The sequence below is a fragment of the Mastomys coucha genome, unplaced genomic scaffold (genome assembly GCF_008632895.1).
Source record: "Mastomys coucha isolate ucsf_1 unplaced genomic scaffold, UCSF_Mcou_1 pScaffold7, whole genome shotgun sequence".
NCBI classification, from domain to species: domain Eukaryota; kingdom Metazoa; phylum Chordata; class Mammalia; order Rodentia; family Muridae; genus Mastomys; species Mastomys coucha.
Window position 1 is genome coordinate 66222426 of NW_022196913.1, and position 13624 is coordinate 66236049.

Here is a 13624-nt window from a genome sequence, read left to right on the forward strand (position 1 = left end):
CTATGTGAAGAGAAGATTTTCTTTTCTGATCCCATTTATTTGGTATCCTATATGCTTCTTGTACCTTTATGGCCATCTCTTTCTTTACGTTTGAGAAGTGTTCTTCTATGATTTTGTTGAAGACATTTTCAGGACCTTTGAGCTGGCAATCTTCATTCTCCTCTATTCCAAGTATTCTTAGATTTGGTCTTTTCATTGTGTCTTGAATTTCCTGGATGCTTTCACTTAGAAGATTTTTATGTTTTGAATTTTCTTTGACAGTTGTATCAATCTCTTCTACTGTATCTTCTATACCTGAGATTCTCTCTTCTATATCTTGTATTCTGTTGGTAATAATCTGTAATTCCTGACCTCTTTCCTAAGTTTCCCATTTCCAGGTTTGCCTCCATTTGTGTTTTCTTTATTGTTTCTACTTCCACTTTCAGGTCTTGGATCCCTTTATTCAATTCCTTTACCTGTTTACCGATGTTTTCCTGTATTTCTTTCAGTGAGTTATTAATATCCTCCTTAAAGAACTCTATTATCTTCATGAGACAGGATTTGGGGACAGATTGCTGATTTTCAGTTGTGTTTGTGGATTCAGGGCTTGCTGTGGTGGGAGAATTGGATTCTGATGATGCCCACATACTTTGGCTTTTGTTGCTTATGATCTTTGCACTTGCCTTTCACCATCTGGATATCCCTGATGTTTCTTGGTCTGAGTGATTGTATGTAGTTTGCCTCTTTTGTCCCTGGGTTGCTTCAAGTCTCCCACCCTGGTTGTATCAGACCACCTATGGGGCCTTCAAACTGGGGCATCTTCACAGGGGCAGCAAAGCTGCTGATCTGTTGTCCTGGCAGCAGTAGATCTCCTGGTTGGCCTTTAGACTGTTAGGTCTTCAGTGGAGCAGTTAAGCTGTAGTCCAACTGACCTGAGTGCAACTGATCCTCAACTGCTCTGAGTGCAGTGGGTCCTCTAGGATGGATCAGGATACAGTGTCTTCACAGGAACAAACTAGGAGTCTGCCCTGGCAGAAAGGACTGGGCTGAAGGAGTGAAGGGGCAAAAGTGGAGTGGTATTCAGGAGGGTGGGGGTTTTGGTGGGTGATGGGTCCCAAGTCCACCAGGCTTTCAGCAGCTGCTCCAGAACTGCGGGGGTTGGAGGTCTTACCAACTGCTCTGAATGTAGTGGGTCATCTAGGATGGATCAAGATATGGTGTCTTCAAGGGAACAGAGCAACTAGTAGTTTGTCCAAGCAGCAATGACTAGGTGGAACAGTTATGGATAGTATTAAATATTCATTAATGATATTTTAGGGTATGAAAGGATATGAATATAAAAGCAGAACAAATTCTGTATGTATTATTTAATTTTCAAAATACTAAATATTATTAATGTTTGATGTATAAAATGCAATTAAATAATAACAAAAATAAGTAAAAAAAAAACCAGAAACTGAGGAAGTTAAAAAAATCATCAGATTCTAATACAAAAACCTATATTCTTTGAAGTTCTGATAAAACTGCACTAAGCCCATCTGATCCTGGGCTTTTTTTAATTGACTGTTAATGACTGTTTCTATTTCGTTAGGTGATATAGGACTGTTCAGATCATTTATCTGATCTTGATTTAACTTTGGTACCTCACATCTGTCTAGAAAAATGTCCATTTCATCCAGGTTTTCCTATTTTGTTGAGTATAGGTGTCTGTAGTAGGATCACATAATTTTTTGGATTTCCTCCATTTCTGTTGTTATGTCTCCCTTTTCACTTCTGATCTTGTTAATTAGGATACTGTCTCTGTGCCCTCTAGTTATTCTGGCTAAGAGTTGATCTATTTTATTGATTTTCTGAAAGAACCAGCTCCTGGTTTTGTTGATTCTTTTTATACTTCTTTTTATTTCCATTTAGTTGATTTCAGCCCTGAGTTTGATTATTTCCTGCCTTCGACTCCTCTTGGTGAATTTGCTTCTTTTTGTTGTAGCACCTTAAGGTGTGCTGTCAAATTGCTGGTGTATGCTCTTTCCAGTTTCTTTTTGGAGGCACTTAGAGCTATGAGTTTTCCTCGTAGGACTGCTTTCATTGTGTCCCATATATTTGGGTATGTTGTGGCCTCATTTTCATTAAACTCTAGAAGGTCTTTAATTTCTTTCTTTATTTCTTCCTTGACCAAGTTATCATTGAGTAGAGTGTTGTTAAATTTCTATATGTATGTGGGCTTTCTATTGTTTATGTTGTTATTGAGGACCAGCCTTGGTCCATGGTGATTTGATAGGATGCAAGGAATTATTTCAATCTCCTTATATCCATTGAGACCTGTTTTGTGACTGATTATATGGTCAGTTTTGGAGAAGGTACCATGAGGGTCTGAGGTATACCCTTTTGTTTTAGGATAAAATGTTGTATAGATATCTGTTAAATCCATTTGTTTCATAACTTCTGTTAGTTTCACTGTGTCTCCGTTTTGTTTCTGTTTCCATGATCTGTCCATTGCAGAGAATGGGGTGTTAAAGTCTCCCACTATTATTGTGTGCAGTGCAATGTGTGCTTTGAGCTTTAGTAATGTTTCTTTTATGAATATAGATGCCCTTGCATTTCGAGCATAGAGGTTCTGAATTGAGAGTTCATCTTGGTAGATTATACCTGAAGTGTCCCTCCTTATCTTTTTTGATAATTTTAGGTTGAAATCAATTTTATTCGATATTAGAATGGATACTCCAACTGGTTTCTTGGGACCATTGGTTTGGAAAATTGTTTTCCAGCCTTTTCCTCTGAGGTAGTGTCAGTTTTTGTCACTGAGGTGTGTTTCATGTATGCAACAAAATGTTGGGTCCTTTTTAGATAGCCAGTGTATTAGTCTATGTCATTTTATTGGGAAATTGAGTCCACTGATATTAATAGATTTTAAGGAAAAGTAATTGTTGCTTACTTTTTTTGTTGTTAGAGTGGGAATTCTGTTCATGTGTCTATCTTCTTTTAGTATTGTTGAAAGATTACTTTCTTGCTTTTTCCAGGATGTGGTTTTCCTCCTTATGTTGGAGTTTTCCATTTATTATCCTTTGAAGGGCTGGATTTGTGGCAATATATTGTGTAAATTTGGTTTTGTCATGAAATACCTTAGTTCCTTCCTCTATGGTAATTGAGAGTTTTGCTGGGTATAGTAGCCTGGGCTGGCATTTGTGTTCTCTTAGGGTCAGTATGACATTAGCCCAGGATCTTCTGACTTCCATAGTTTCTGGGAGAAGTCTGGTGTAATTCTGATAGCTCTGCCTCTGTTATTTGACCATTTTCCCTCACTGCTTTTAATATTCTTTCTTTGTTTTGTCCATTTGGTATGTTGATTATTATGTGATGAGAGAAATTTCTTTTCTGATCCAAACTATTTTGAGTTCTGTGGGCTTCTTGTGTGGACATGGACATCTCTTTCTTTAGGTTAAGGAAGTTTTCTTCTATAATTTTGTTGAAGATATTTACTGGCCCTTCAAGTTAGAAATCTTCGCCTTCTTCTATACCTGTTATACTTAGATTTGGTCCTGGATTTCCTGGATGTTTTGTGTTAGTATGTTTTAGCATTTTGCATTTCCTTTGACTATTGTGTCAATGTTTTCTATGGTATCTTCTGCACCTGAGATTCTCTCTTCTATCTCTTATATTCTGTTGGAGATGTTTGTATCTATGGCTCCTGACTACTTTCCTAGGTCTTCTACCTCCAGAGTTGTCTCTCTTTTTGATTTCTTAATTGTTTCTACTTCCATTTTTAGGTCTTGGATGGTTTTGTTCTATACCTTCACCTGTTTGGTTGTGTTTTCTTGTAATTCTTTAAATGATTTTTGTGTTTCCTCTTTAAGGGCTTGTATATGTTTACATGTGTTCTCCTGTGTTTCTTTAAGGAAGTTATTCATATCTGTCTTAAATTCCTCTATCAGCATCATGAAATATGATTTTATATCTAAATCTTGTTTTTACAGTGTGATAAGATATCCAGGACTTGCTATGATGGGAGTACTAGGTTCTGATGATGCCAAGTAGTCTTGGACTCTGATGGTAAGATTCTTGCATTTGCCTTTTGCCATCTGGTAATCTCTGCTGTTAGATGTTCTTGCTGTCTCTGGCTGGAACTTGTTCCTCCTGTGGGTCTGTAAGCCTGTGTCAGCACTCCTGCGAGATCAGCTCTCTCCTGGTCAGACCCATTCACAGAGAGCGGTGGATCAGCTATCTCTCCTGTGAGCAGATGAAAGCAGCAAGGACCCTGTCCCAGCTGTTCTGCTGCTTCTGTGGTCTGTGCCTCCTGGATGCTCCTGCCTTAGAAAGTCACCAGAGAGACCTGCTGTGATTTCTTTGTCTCCTAAATTATGAAATGAACATAATCCAACTTATATGACTGCTTTGAAGGTAAAATAATGTTTATAAAAATGGCACAACATAGAGAGCCTTGGAGAGAATTCATTATATACTCAAATGATATTATTATGAATGCTATCACACTTCAGTTTTCCATTTGATCCTGAGATATCAGACCTTATTTCTTTGCATTTCTTAACAATTTCTTTAAAATATATTTTACGACAACATATTCAGATTGGGGATTCTCTTCCTCAAGCCCAGCTAGACTCTTTCCACTTACACACATATCCAAATCATTCCACTTACACACATGATTCATTCTATCTCTAATTAGGAGAAAATCTGACATCTAAATAATCATTGATAATAATAATAACAATAACAACAATAAAGTAAAATTAGGTAAAAAATTAAAAAATTATAATAGGACCACAAAAAAGAGTAGAAAAAGAGACAAAGAAAAAGCTAATGAAACAAATATTGATGTAGAAACAGACACATTCGCAACATAGAATTCCATAAAAACACAAAATTGCAAGCCATAATATATAACTAATATAAAGCAAAACCAATGAACATACCTTGACAAAGCATTATAAGACAAAGAACCTCCAAAACGTAAGTGATTTCATTTTATTTTGGCCATCTACTGCTAAGCATGGACCCTAGACTTAAGTGTGGTTTGTATACCTACTGACACTCCTTTGGAGAAAACTACCCTTTCATTTAGGAATAGTTATCAATTGCAGATAATTTGTAGGCTAGGGATGGGTTTTCTGTTCAGGCCTATGCTTATCAATAGGTTACCATCTGACCCAGACCAGTGCAGGCCCTGTGCATGCTGCTACACTCACTGTGAATTCATGTATTCATCACTCCTGCTATTTCTTTCATGCCCTCCCCTGGCCCTTACAAATCTGCTTCCTTGTCCATGATGTGCCCTGAACCTTGAAGAGATGGATTTGATGGAGATATCCCAATTAGGAGTGAGTGTTATGGTATCTTACTCTTTGCACCTTGCTCAGTCATTTGTTCCCTTCTTTTGAAGGAGGAAGATTCTCTCATGATAGCTGAGCAAGATACTCATCTATAAGTAGAGCAGAATTTCATATGAAATCATTTTATTGGTATCTTCCTTTAATGAATATTAATACTGTCCAGTAGTATTTGGTTTTCTGCTACATTTCTAGCCTATCAAATCTCAAGTTCTTGGCTACCCTGGGACTATTAATCATGGGTTTCATCTCATGATATTGACCTTAAATCCAATGAAATGTTTGTTGGTTACAATGTAGTGGCACAGATTTTCTGCCACTATTGCAGTGGTGTATATTGCAGGCAGGCCATAATTGTAGGTCTAAGACTTTCTCATTGGATTATGGTTTATACTTCTTGTAACAGACAGAGTACATTTCAGTTCCATAAGCACTGATCAGTATGGGTGAAGACTTTAAGTAGGTTCTACTCAACATCTCCATGTGCAGTAAGTGTTTAAGTGTTGTCTGCAACAATAGAGTCTTACCATCAGTCTCTGAAAAGTGACTAATAGCCTTGGAATCAGCCTGTGTTGCCTGGGAGTTATGGAGAGGCCCTCTGAACAACAACTCTATTGTATGGAACCCACTCCCAGGATCGAAGTTTCATAGAGGAAGATGGTCCACTCTTGCCATATTAATCCTACTGATCTTTACACCCTCTTATATCTTCTTCAGTTTCTTTTTCAGTGGCTTAATATTTTTATTATACTTAGACAATTTTAAATGTGTAATTTGCTATAGAACTCTCTGAGTTTTCTATATCTGTAGCCCAACGAGTTTTCTCTGCAATCTGTCACCTGTTCAAACTATTAACACACAAGTGGCCTTTCACTGACAAGACAATGTGAAATAGCCACAGGGAGTTCAGTGCTTTCATCAGCACATAATTTCCAGATTTATACTGGGATATGCAAAAGAGACAGTAAGCCTTTTTCATCATTGCTATAGAGAAGCCATCTGATTTGTCCTGTGTTTCAAATCTCAAGATCATTGGAAATCAATGGGGAGCACTGGTTATTTCATTTTGCAAAGTGTCACTGGGCAACTTGAACTCACAGGTGTCATTCTGTTTCGTGTTAAATGTTCATTTTCTAAAGGCTGTATTATCTGTAATAGTATTTCACTTACCATCAAACACCAGATACAACATCCACCTGATGACTTGAACGCAAACAACAGTAAGTAATGATGACCTTGAGAATGAGATGCTGACATATTGTTGTACCATAAGCAGGGCATGCTGCTGAGGCCAATGGCTATCTCTCTCTCCAGTATTGACCTATGCATGCATGTTGTATAAGTTAAAATGGAGGCAATGTATAACTGAGATATTTTATTGTAGGAAGAAGAAAATAAGCTGGTCAAGTAGAGAAAAGGAGAGGAGAAGAGAAGGAGAGAGAAGAGAGGAAGAAAGAAAGAGAGCAAGGAAACAAGAGAAGAGAACAAAGATCAGGAAATAGAGGAGAGGGAGAGTAGGAGAGGGAGAACAGAGAGAAGACTAAGAGTGAGAGAGTGAGAGAGTGAAGAGGGGGCAAACTGCCCCTTATATTGTATGGGGTGTGGCATGTCTGGTTTGTGGTCAGATGACTGGGTTTCTAGTCTGGCTAGAATGGTGGGAGCTTGGGTCATTGTCTGCCTGATGGAGAACACATCTCCTGCAGGTGGAGCTTTGAGGGGTTGTGACTGAAACAGGAACCAAAGACTCATGAGTTATGGCCAAGCTCCTTGTGCCCTCTGCAAACAGAAATTGCTCACAGGGAATCCAGGGCTCAACGCCAAATACTAGACTGAGTTTAAGTTACCTGAGCAGACCACTGCCCACAACATATGGCCTCATAGTACAGATCATCCTGTGCTTAACAGGACTGAGTAAGGACAGTTGAGGCTTGTGTTCCACACAATGAGGTTTCCCTCAGCAGGAGGCTTTGTGTTTGCTAATCCTAGGCTTCATCTCCACTAAATCCCCATGGATTCTCAGAATACATACGTGGAAAAACTACTAATTCTGTAGACTAAGACTCCATATGATAGACACAGGCACTTCTCTTAATTCAGGCACAAGAAAATACTCCAATATCCCATAGCAACTGACAATCAATAAGGAAATGAGGAAATTCCAGTTGCATAATAAAAACAAATAAAATGGTAAACATAAGAGTTAACAATTCAGTGGTCATAGTTCTGATATAGGTTTTAAGCAGGAAATAGGAAGACGTCAAAATATGAAAGATTAAGTTGTACCCTAAAACCATGTAGTGTCTAGATGTGGGACCAGTAACCAAGCTGAGGTGGTATTAAAGAAGGTGACTCCCACATTCCAACATACACCTTGACACATCATGCACTAGGTGCCACTTCCAAAAACGACTTACTCTCCTTCTCTAATTCTTTCTTACATGATCTCAAAAAACTTGGAAACAATTGTTGAAGGATGTCAGTACATGATCTCTGTCTCTAAGACCTTTTAAGCTTTAACTACATTTAACACTATTGAGGACCCACAGTAAAGCATATATGAGAAATTGATGAAGGACTTGCAACTGCCAGTATATTATTTCTGAGGACAGAATTGGTTTTTCACAATACCATGATCCTAGGTACTCTGGTATAATTCTGTTAGAACATTCACACCTTCAAGACATTTACAGTAGATGAGTGAGATTATGGAGCAGGAGTTAGCAACATGGACTCTTTTCCTGTTCATTGCAAAAAGATATGCATAGTGAAGCTGCTCTTAGACTATCTATCTGGCTACACATAAGCCTGAATTAATATTCTAGACAGAATTCTTTCTCTAATGTATCTCTGTATCTGCACTGTGTTTTTGTACCAGTACTCATATTCTTCAATCTCAAACAAATGTAGTCAATAATCATCTTAGAACACATGAGCTATGGGTGCAGGTAGGTAGGAAGTATACAGGAATTTCCATCACTCTGAGTCCCACTGTCTCATGAATTTTGTTCCTAATATAAGGCACTCTCTGAGCTCTAAGTGATAGACACAATCAACAGGAAAATAGTCATCAACAGGAAGAACAGCACTGGGGCAAAGAACACACCTGTCCTGATGATTCAGACCCATACAAATCCTCTTGCACGTAGTTCTGACTGTGAAGGTCCATATTCCAACTTCCTTTAGATGTACAACTTCACTACTCACATTCACACCTATAGTCTTCTGCAGTGAAATGAACTTACCTGCAAAATCCAACAATGAAAAATTAATCTTGGGGGGGGGTCTTGTCCTGAATATATGAATTGTTCAGGGATGTGTCACAAGGTACCTCTTCCACATTCTAAAACCATGACCATGATTCATGGGCATCTCACTACCATATGGTAGTCTGAAGCTCTGGCTACCAAGAATGCACCCTGTTCAGGGTACAATAGATGCTCAGGTACCAAATTGGCCTTTGCTTATAGAATAAAATGGCCAGTCTCATGGGGAAGTTCTTGTAGGTCTCTTTCTAAGCAGACTCATTGCTGTCTTCCCTTCAAACTTTCTTTTTCTGGTCACAAATAAAGATCAGGAAAAATTCCACAAAGGATAGCATCCCTTCTGACCCTTGAACTCCCACCTGGTCAATACAATACAATTATATTTTAAATTCTATAGAAGATAATAAATTTATATTTGATGTTGCTTTAGAGTTTGGCAGGTGAGTTATATTGTCTTGGATCTGTTGTTAATTTATTTCTCAGTTAGGTATTCGACTTGTTCAGGTGAATTAGCTCTTTACTCATATAAGAGATGTAAACTTCCTCTTAAGGTTTGTATTTTCTATCATTTCTTCTAAAGATTTAAAAAGATTATTATTGAATAACAACCTTAATGGATCTCAGGGAGAATATAGTTTTATGGCATGTGTTTTTCTCTTCCCTCTTAGCTTAAACTTATACCAATACCTAATTTCATGTTATCGCAAATATGTAAATTTGTTTGATTCTCTTTTGGTTTTGCTCATAATTATTGAAAATAAAGTCATAAATATAATGGATAGAATAAAATATTTATTAATATTTATCTACAGACTAAAAGGGAGAAATGCTTGTTCCAACACACCATAGATAAATCTAACAGGCTGTGATCACTACATAGTTAGTGGCTGGAGTATGATGTCAACAGAGTCTATGACTACATAGATTTCCCCATCTGAAAGTCATGTTATTTCTTTGTTGAAAAGAATTCCTATAGAGACACTATCTTGTTATTATATGGATGCATCCCTTGTTAATTAAAAAATCTATGGCCTGTAGAAAAGGGTTCAGTAGAAGTTGGACATCTGGGAGGGAAATAGAATTCTGCAGTAGATACAGGCATGGGACATCCACTTAGACTGATGTGAAGATACAGAAGCATGGTACCTCAGCACAGATAACCTGACCACATGGAAGAATGTAGATTAAAATAAGTAGGCTAAGTAATGATATAGTCAAAGAAGAGTCTACCTATATAGCCAACGTATTTATAAATATATTTTGATTCTGGGTCTTATTTCTGGGAGCATGGGCCTGGGAAAAACTGGCATATATTTTTCAAACTCCACTAGCTATTTGTAAGTTATACATGGGAGAGTTCCCATGCTAACACTGGGATAGCTGTGCTTACTGGTATCTAGCTTTTTAAAAAAATATAAATGAATTATATGTCCCACTGATAGCTGTTAAAAATGGAAATTTCTACTAACCAATGCCCTTGCTTCAAGCAGCAAGCTGAACATTGGAAACAATAACAATAACAATATTGTTTAGTGACTTCATCCCTTTTATACTGTGGATTCATGTTGTACATGTTAGTTAAAATCCATGTTGTGGTTTTGAATGCTTGTGAGTAGGGTACATGTGAGAGCCCCTCAGGGTTTAGTGTAGAAACTTTCCTCCTGACATTTTATCTATGTCTGTTTCTACCCCTGTACTGCCTCTGTTAAGCAAATCTTTACTGAATACTATTATTCCCAGAATGTTCAGCTGAATGCAGACCAAGTTTTAACACCCATAATACTTGAGTGAGTTCACTGGTTTTATCCTAACTTGACTCAATCTTGAGTTAATTTAAAGGAAGAGAACCTCAATTGAGAAAATATCCCTCTAAGATCTGGCTGTAGGGAATTTTCTTAATTGGTGATTGATATAGGGGAGGAGAGCCCATTGTGGGTACTACCACACCTGGACTAGTGGTCCTAAGCAGGTTGAATAAGCCATGATAAGCAAGCCTGTCAGTGGCACCTCTCTGTAGCCTCTTCTCAAGCTCCAGACTTCAGGACCCTGCCCTTCTTATGTTCCTGGCCTGACTTCCTTTACTGATGAACAGCAATGCGGAAGTATAAACTGAATAAACCCTTTCCTTGATACTTGATTTTTGTTTGTTTTGTTATTGTTTGTTTGGTTGGTTGGTTTGGTTTGGTTTGGATTGGTTTGGTTTGGTTTGGTTTGGTTTGTTTGGTCATGATGTTCCTTTACATCAACAGAAACACTAAGACAAATGACCAACTTAATTTTAGTAATGACCTTTGATCACAGCAATTGAAACTAAATGAATCTATCCAGCAAAAAAAGGCAAAAATTAAAAAAAGGCAAAAATTAAATTTTGCTTGACTGTTTTACATACTTAAATGTGTACCAAAGAGTGCACCAACAGTTGTTAATAGATAACTGGAAAGTTCCACCTTTTATTCGCTGTAGTATGCGATTTACTGTTAGATGGAGTAGTAAAAGACCTAGGAAAATGATGAACTTTTTTCTTTTTGAAAACAAAAGAAATGAACTATCTCTATTTCCTCACTAAAGAGAATTAGGTTCATCATTTCCTTACCACTAGTACTGAATCTTCAATCAGAGAAGAGATGAACTGAAAGTATTCTACAACTCTGTGATCCCTCATCACCTACATAACAGTGAGACAAAGTCAGCTGGAAATTTAGTGGTTAACCCTATTATTTTAAAGGCATTTTATGAGATTGTTTGTGAGGCAGTGATCCATGACAGGGAACTTGGTAAGATTGAATAGGTCCAGAGATCTTGGCCCCTAGGTATCCACCTGAGATGGTAAGTGGATCTTTGCTCCCTAGCAATTGCTCCCTACAATGTTCCTGGCCTGGAACATGTGCCACACTCTCCACATAGGAATGTGACCCATGGTCACACAAATGAAAACAGAGTTCTCCATGCTAATAAAGTATCAGATGGGCCCTGAGGATTTAGCCAATAAATGTCCCTTCTAAGACAATCCACCCTGCAAAAGATACTTAATCTTGGGTCCAACCTGAGGAAGTGGTATGCATCCCTTTTCCCATGATGAGCAATCAATAAACAGTTTGAAACCAAGGACTATCTTTCTTATCAAGAACCCCTGTAGGGAGCATGAATAAAGCCTTCATCTACAGAGCTAAACTAAGTCTCCTGCAGAAGGGCCTTCCATGCTCCTGGGCAATAGCTGCTAAGGACAATTATCAGTGAGCAAATAAATAAATAAGTAAATTTGAAAATAGATATAGTCCAATATTCATGATGAATGTGAATTTTAAAATACTCAATAAAATATATGCCAACAGAGTGCAAACATACATCAAAAGGATTGTATACCATAACCAAGTTTACTTTAACCCTAAAATGCAAGGGTGGTTCAACATATGCAAATCAATAAATGTAATAAAGATTTAAAAGAACACATAATCATGTAAATATATCATGCAGCAAAATCTTCTGACAAAATTCAGTAATTATTCATGTAAAGATCCAAGGTAATATACAGCTAAAGAGAACACATCTCAACATACTAAAAGTTATATGTGATAAATCTACAAGTAATTTCATCCTAAGCTGAGAGAACTTGAAGCAGTGGCAATTAAATCAATAACATGAGATGGCTGTCCACTCTTCACACACATGTTTTTAATATTTTCTCTGTCCTTTCTAGCTTGTATTCCAACATGATGCAAGCTAGACTCATTTGAAAGAAGAAACTTGAATTGAGAAGGTGCCACTATAGTATTGTCCTATAGTCATGTTTGTAAGGCATTTTCATAATTAGTTTTACCATAGGAGGTCCTAGCCCAAAGTGGCTAGGGTTAATCTTGAGCTGGTGATCCTGGGTTCTGTAACAGAGCATGCTGAGGAAGCCGTGAAGAGTAAACAATTAAAAAACACTCCACCATAGCATCTGCATCATCCCCTGCCTCTACGTTTCCCCATGTTTGAGTTTCTGTCCTGACTTTTTCTATGTTCAACAGTGATACAGAAGTATAAGCAAATTAATTCCTTATCTTCCCAAGTTGCACCTGGTCATGATCTTTCATCACAGCAATAGAAACCCTAACTATTACATGCTTAAGCTTGAGCTATAAGGCAAAAATGTAAATTTAAGAGATAAATAGAAAAAGGAAAACTATCTTTATTTTCAAATGACATGATATTGTATATTAGTGATCCTAGAAGATCTACAAGACAACTTTAACTTAGTGGAACATGTGTCCTTTTTATATGTTGGAGCATCTTTTGGGTATATGCCCAGGAGTGGTATAGTGGGGTCCTCAGGTAGTACTATGACCAGTTTTCTGAGGAACAGACAGACTGATTTCTTGAGTGGTTGTGCCAGCTTGCAATCCCACCAGCAATGGATGAGTGTTTCTTTTTCTCCACATCCTTGCCAATATCTGCTGTCACCTGAGTTTTTTATCTTAGCCATTCTGACTGGTGTGAGATAGAATCTCAGGGTCATTTTGATTTGCATTTCACTGATGACTAAGGATGTTGAACATTTCTTTAGGTGCTTCTCAGCCATTCCATAATCCTCAGTTGAGAATTCTTTGTTCAGCTCTGTACCCTATTTTTAGTAGGGTTATTTGGTTCTCTGGGGTCTAACTTCTTGAGTTCTTTGTATATGTTGGACATTAGCCCTCTATCAGATGTAGGGTTGGTAGAGATCTTTTCCCAATGTGTAGGTTGCCATTTTGTCCTGATGACAGTGTCCTTTGCCTTACATGAGCTTTTTAATTTTGTGAGATCCCTTTTGTCTATAGTTGATCTTAGAGCATAAGGCATTGGTGTTCTTTTCAGGAAATTGTCCCCCGTGCTGATGTGTTCAAGGATCTTTCCCACTTTCTCTTCTATTAGATTCAATATATCTGGTTTTATGTGGAGGTCCTTGATCCACATAGACTTGAACTTTGGGCAAGATGATAAGAATGGATCAATTTGGGCGGTGGTGACACACACCTTTAATCCCAGCACTTGGGAGGCAGAGGCAGGTGGATTTCTGAGTTT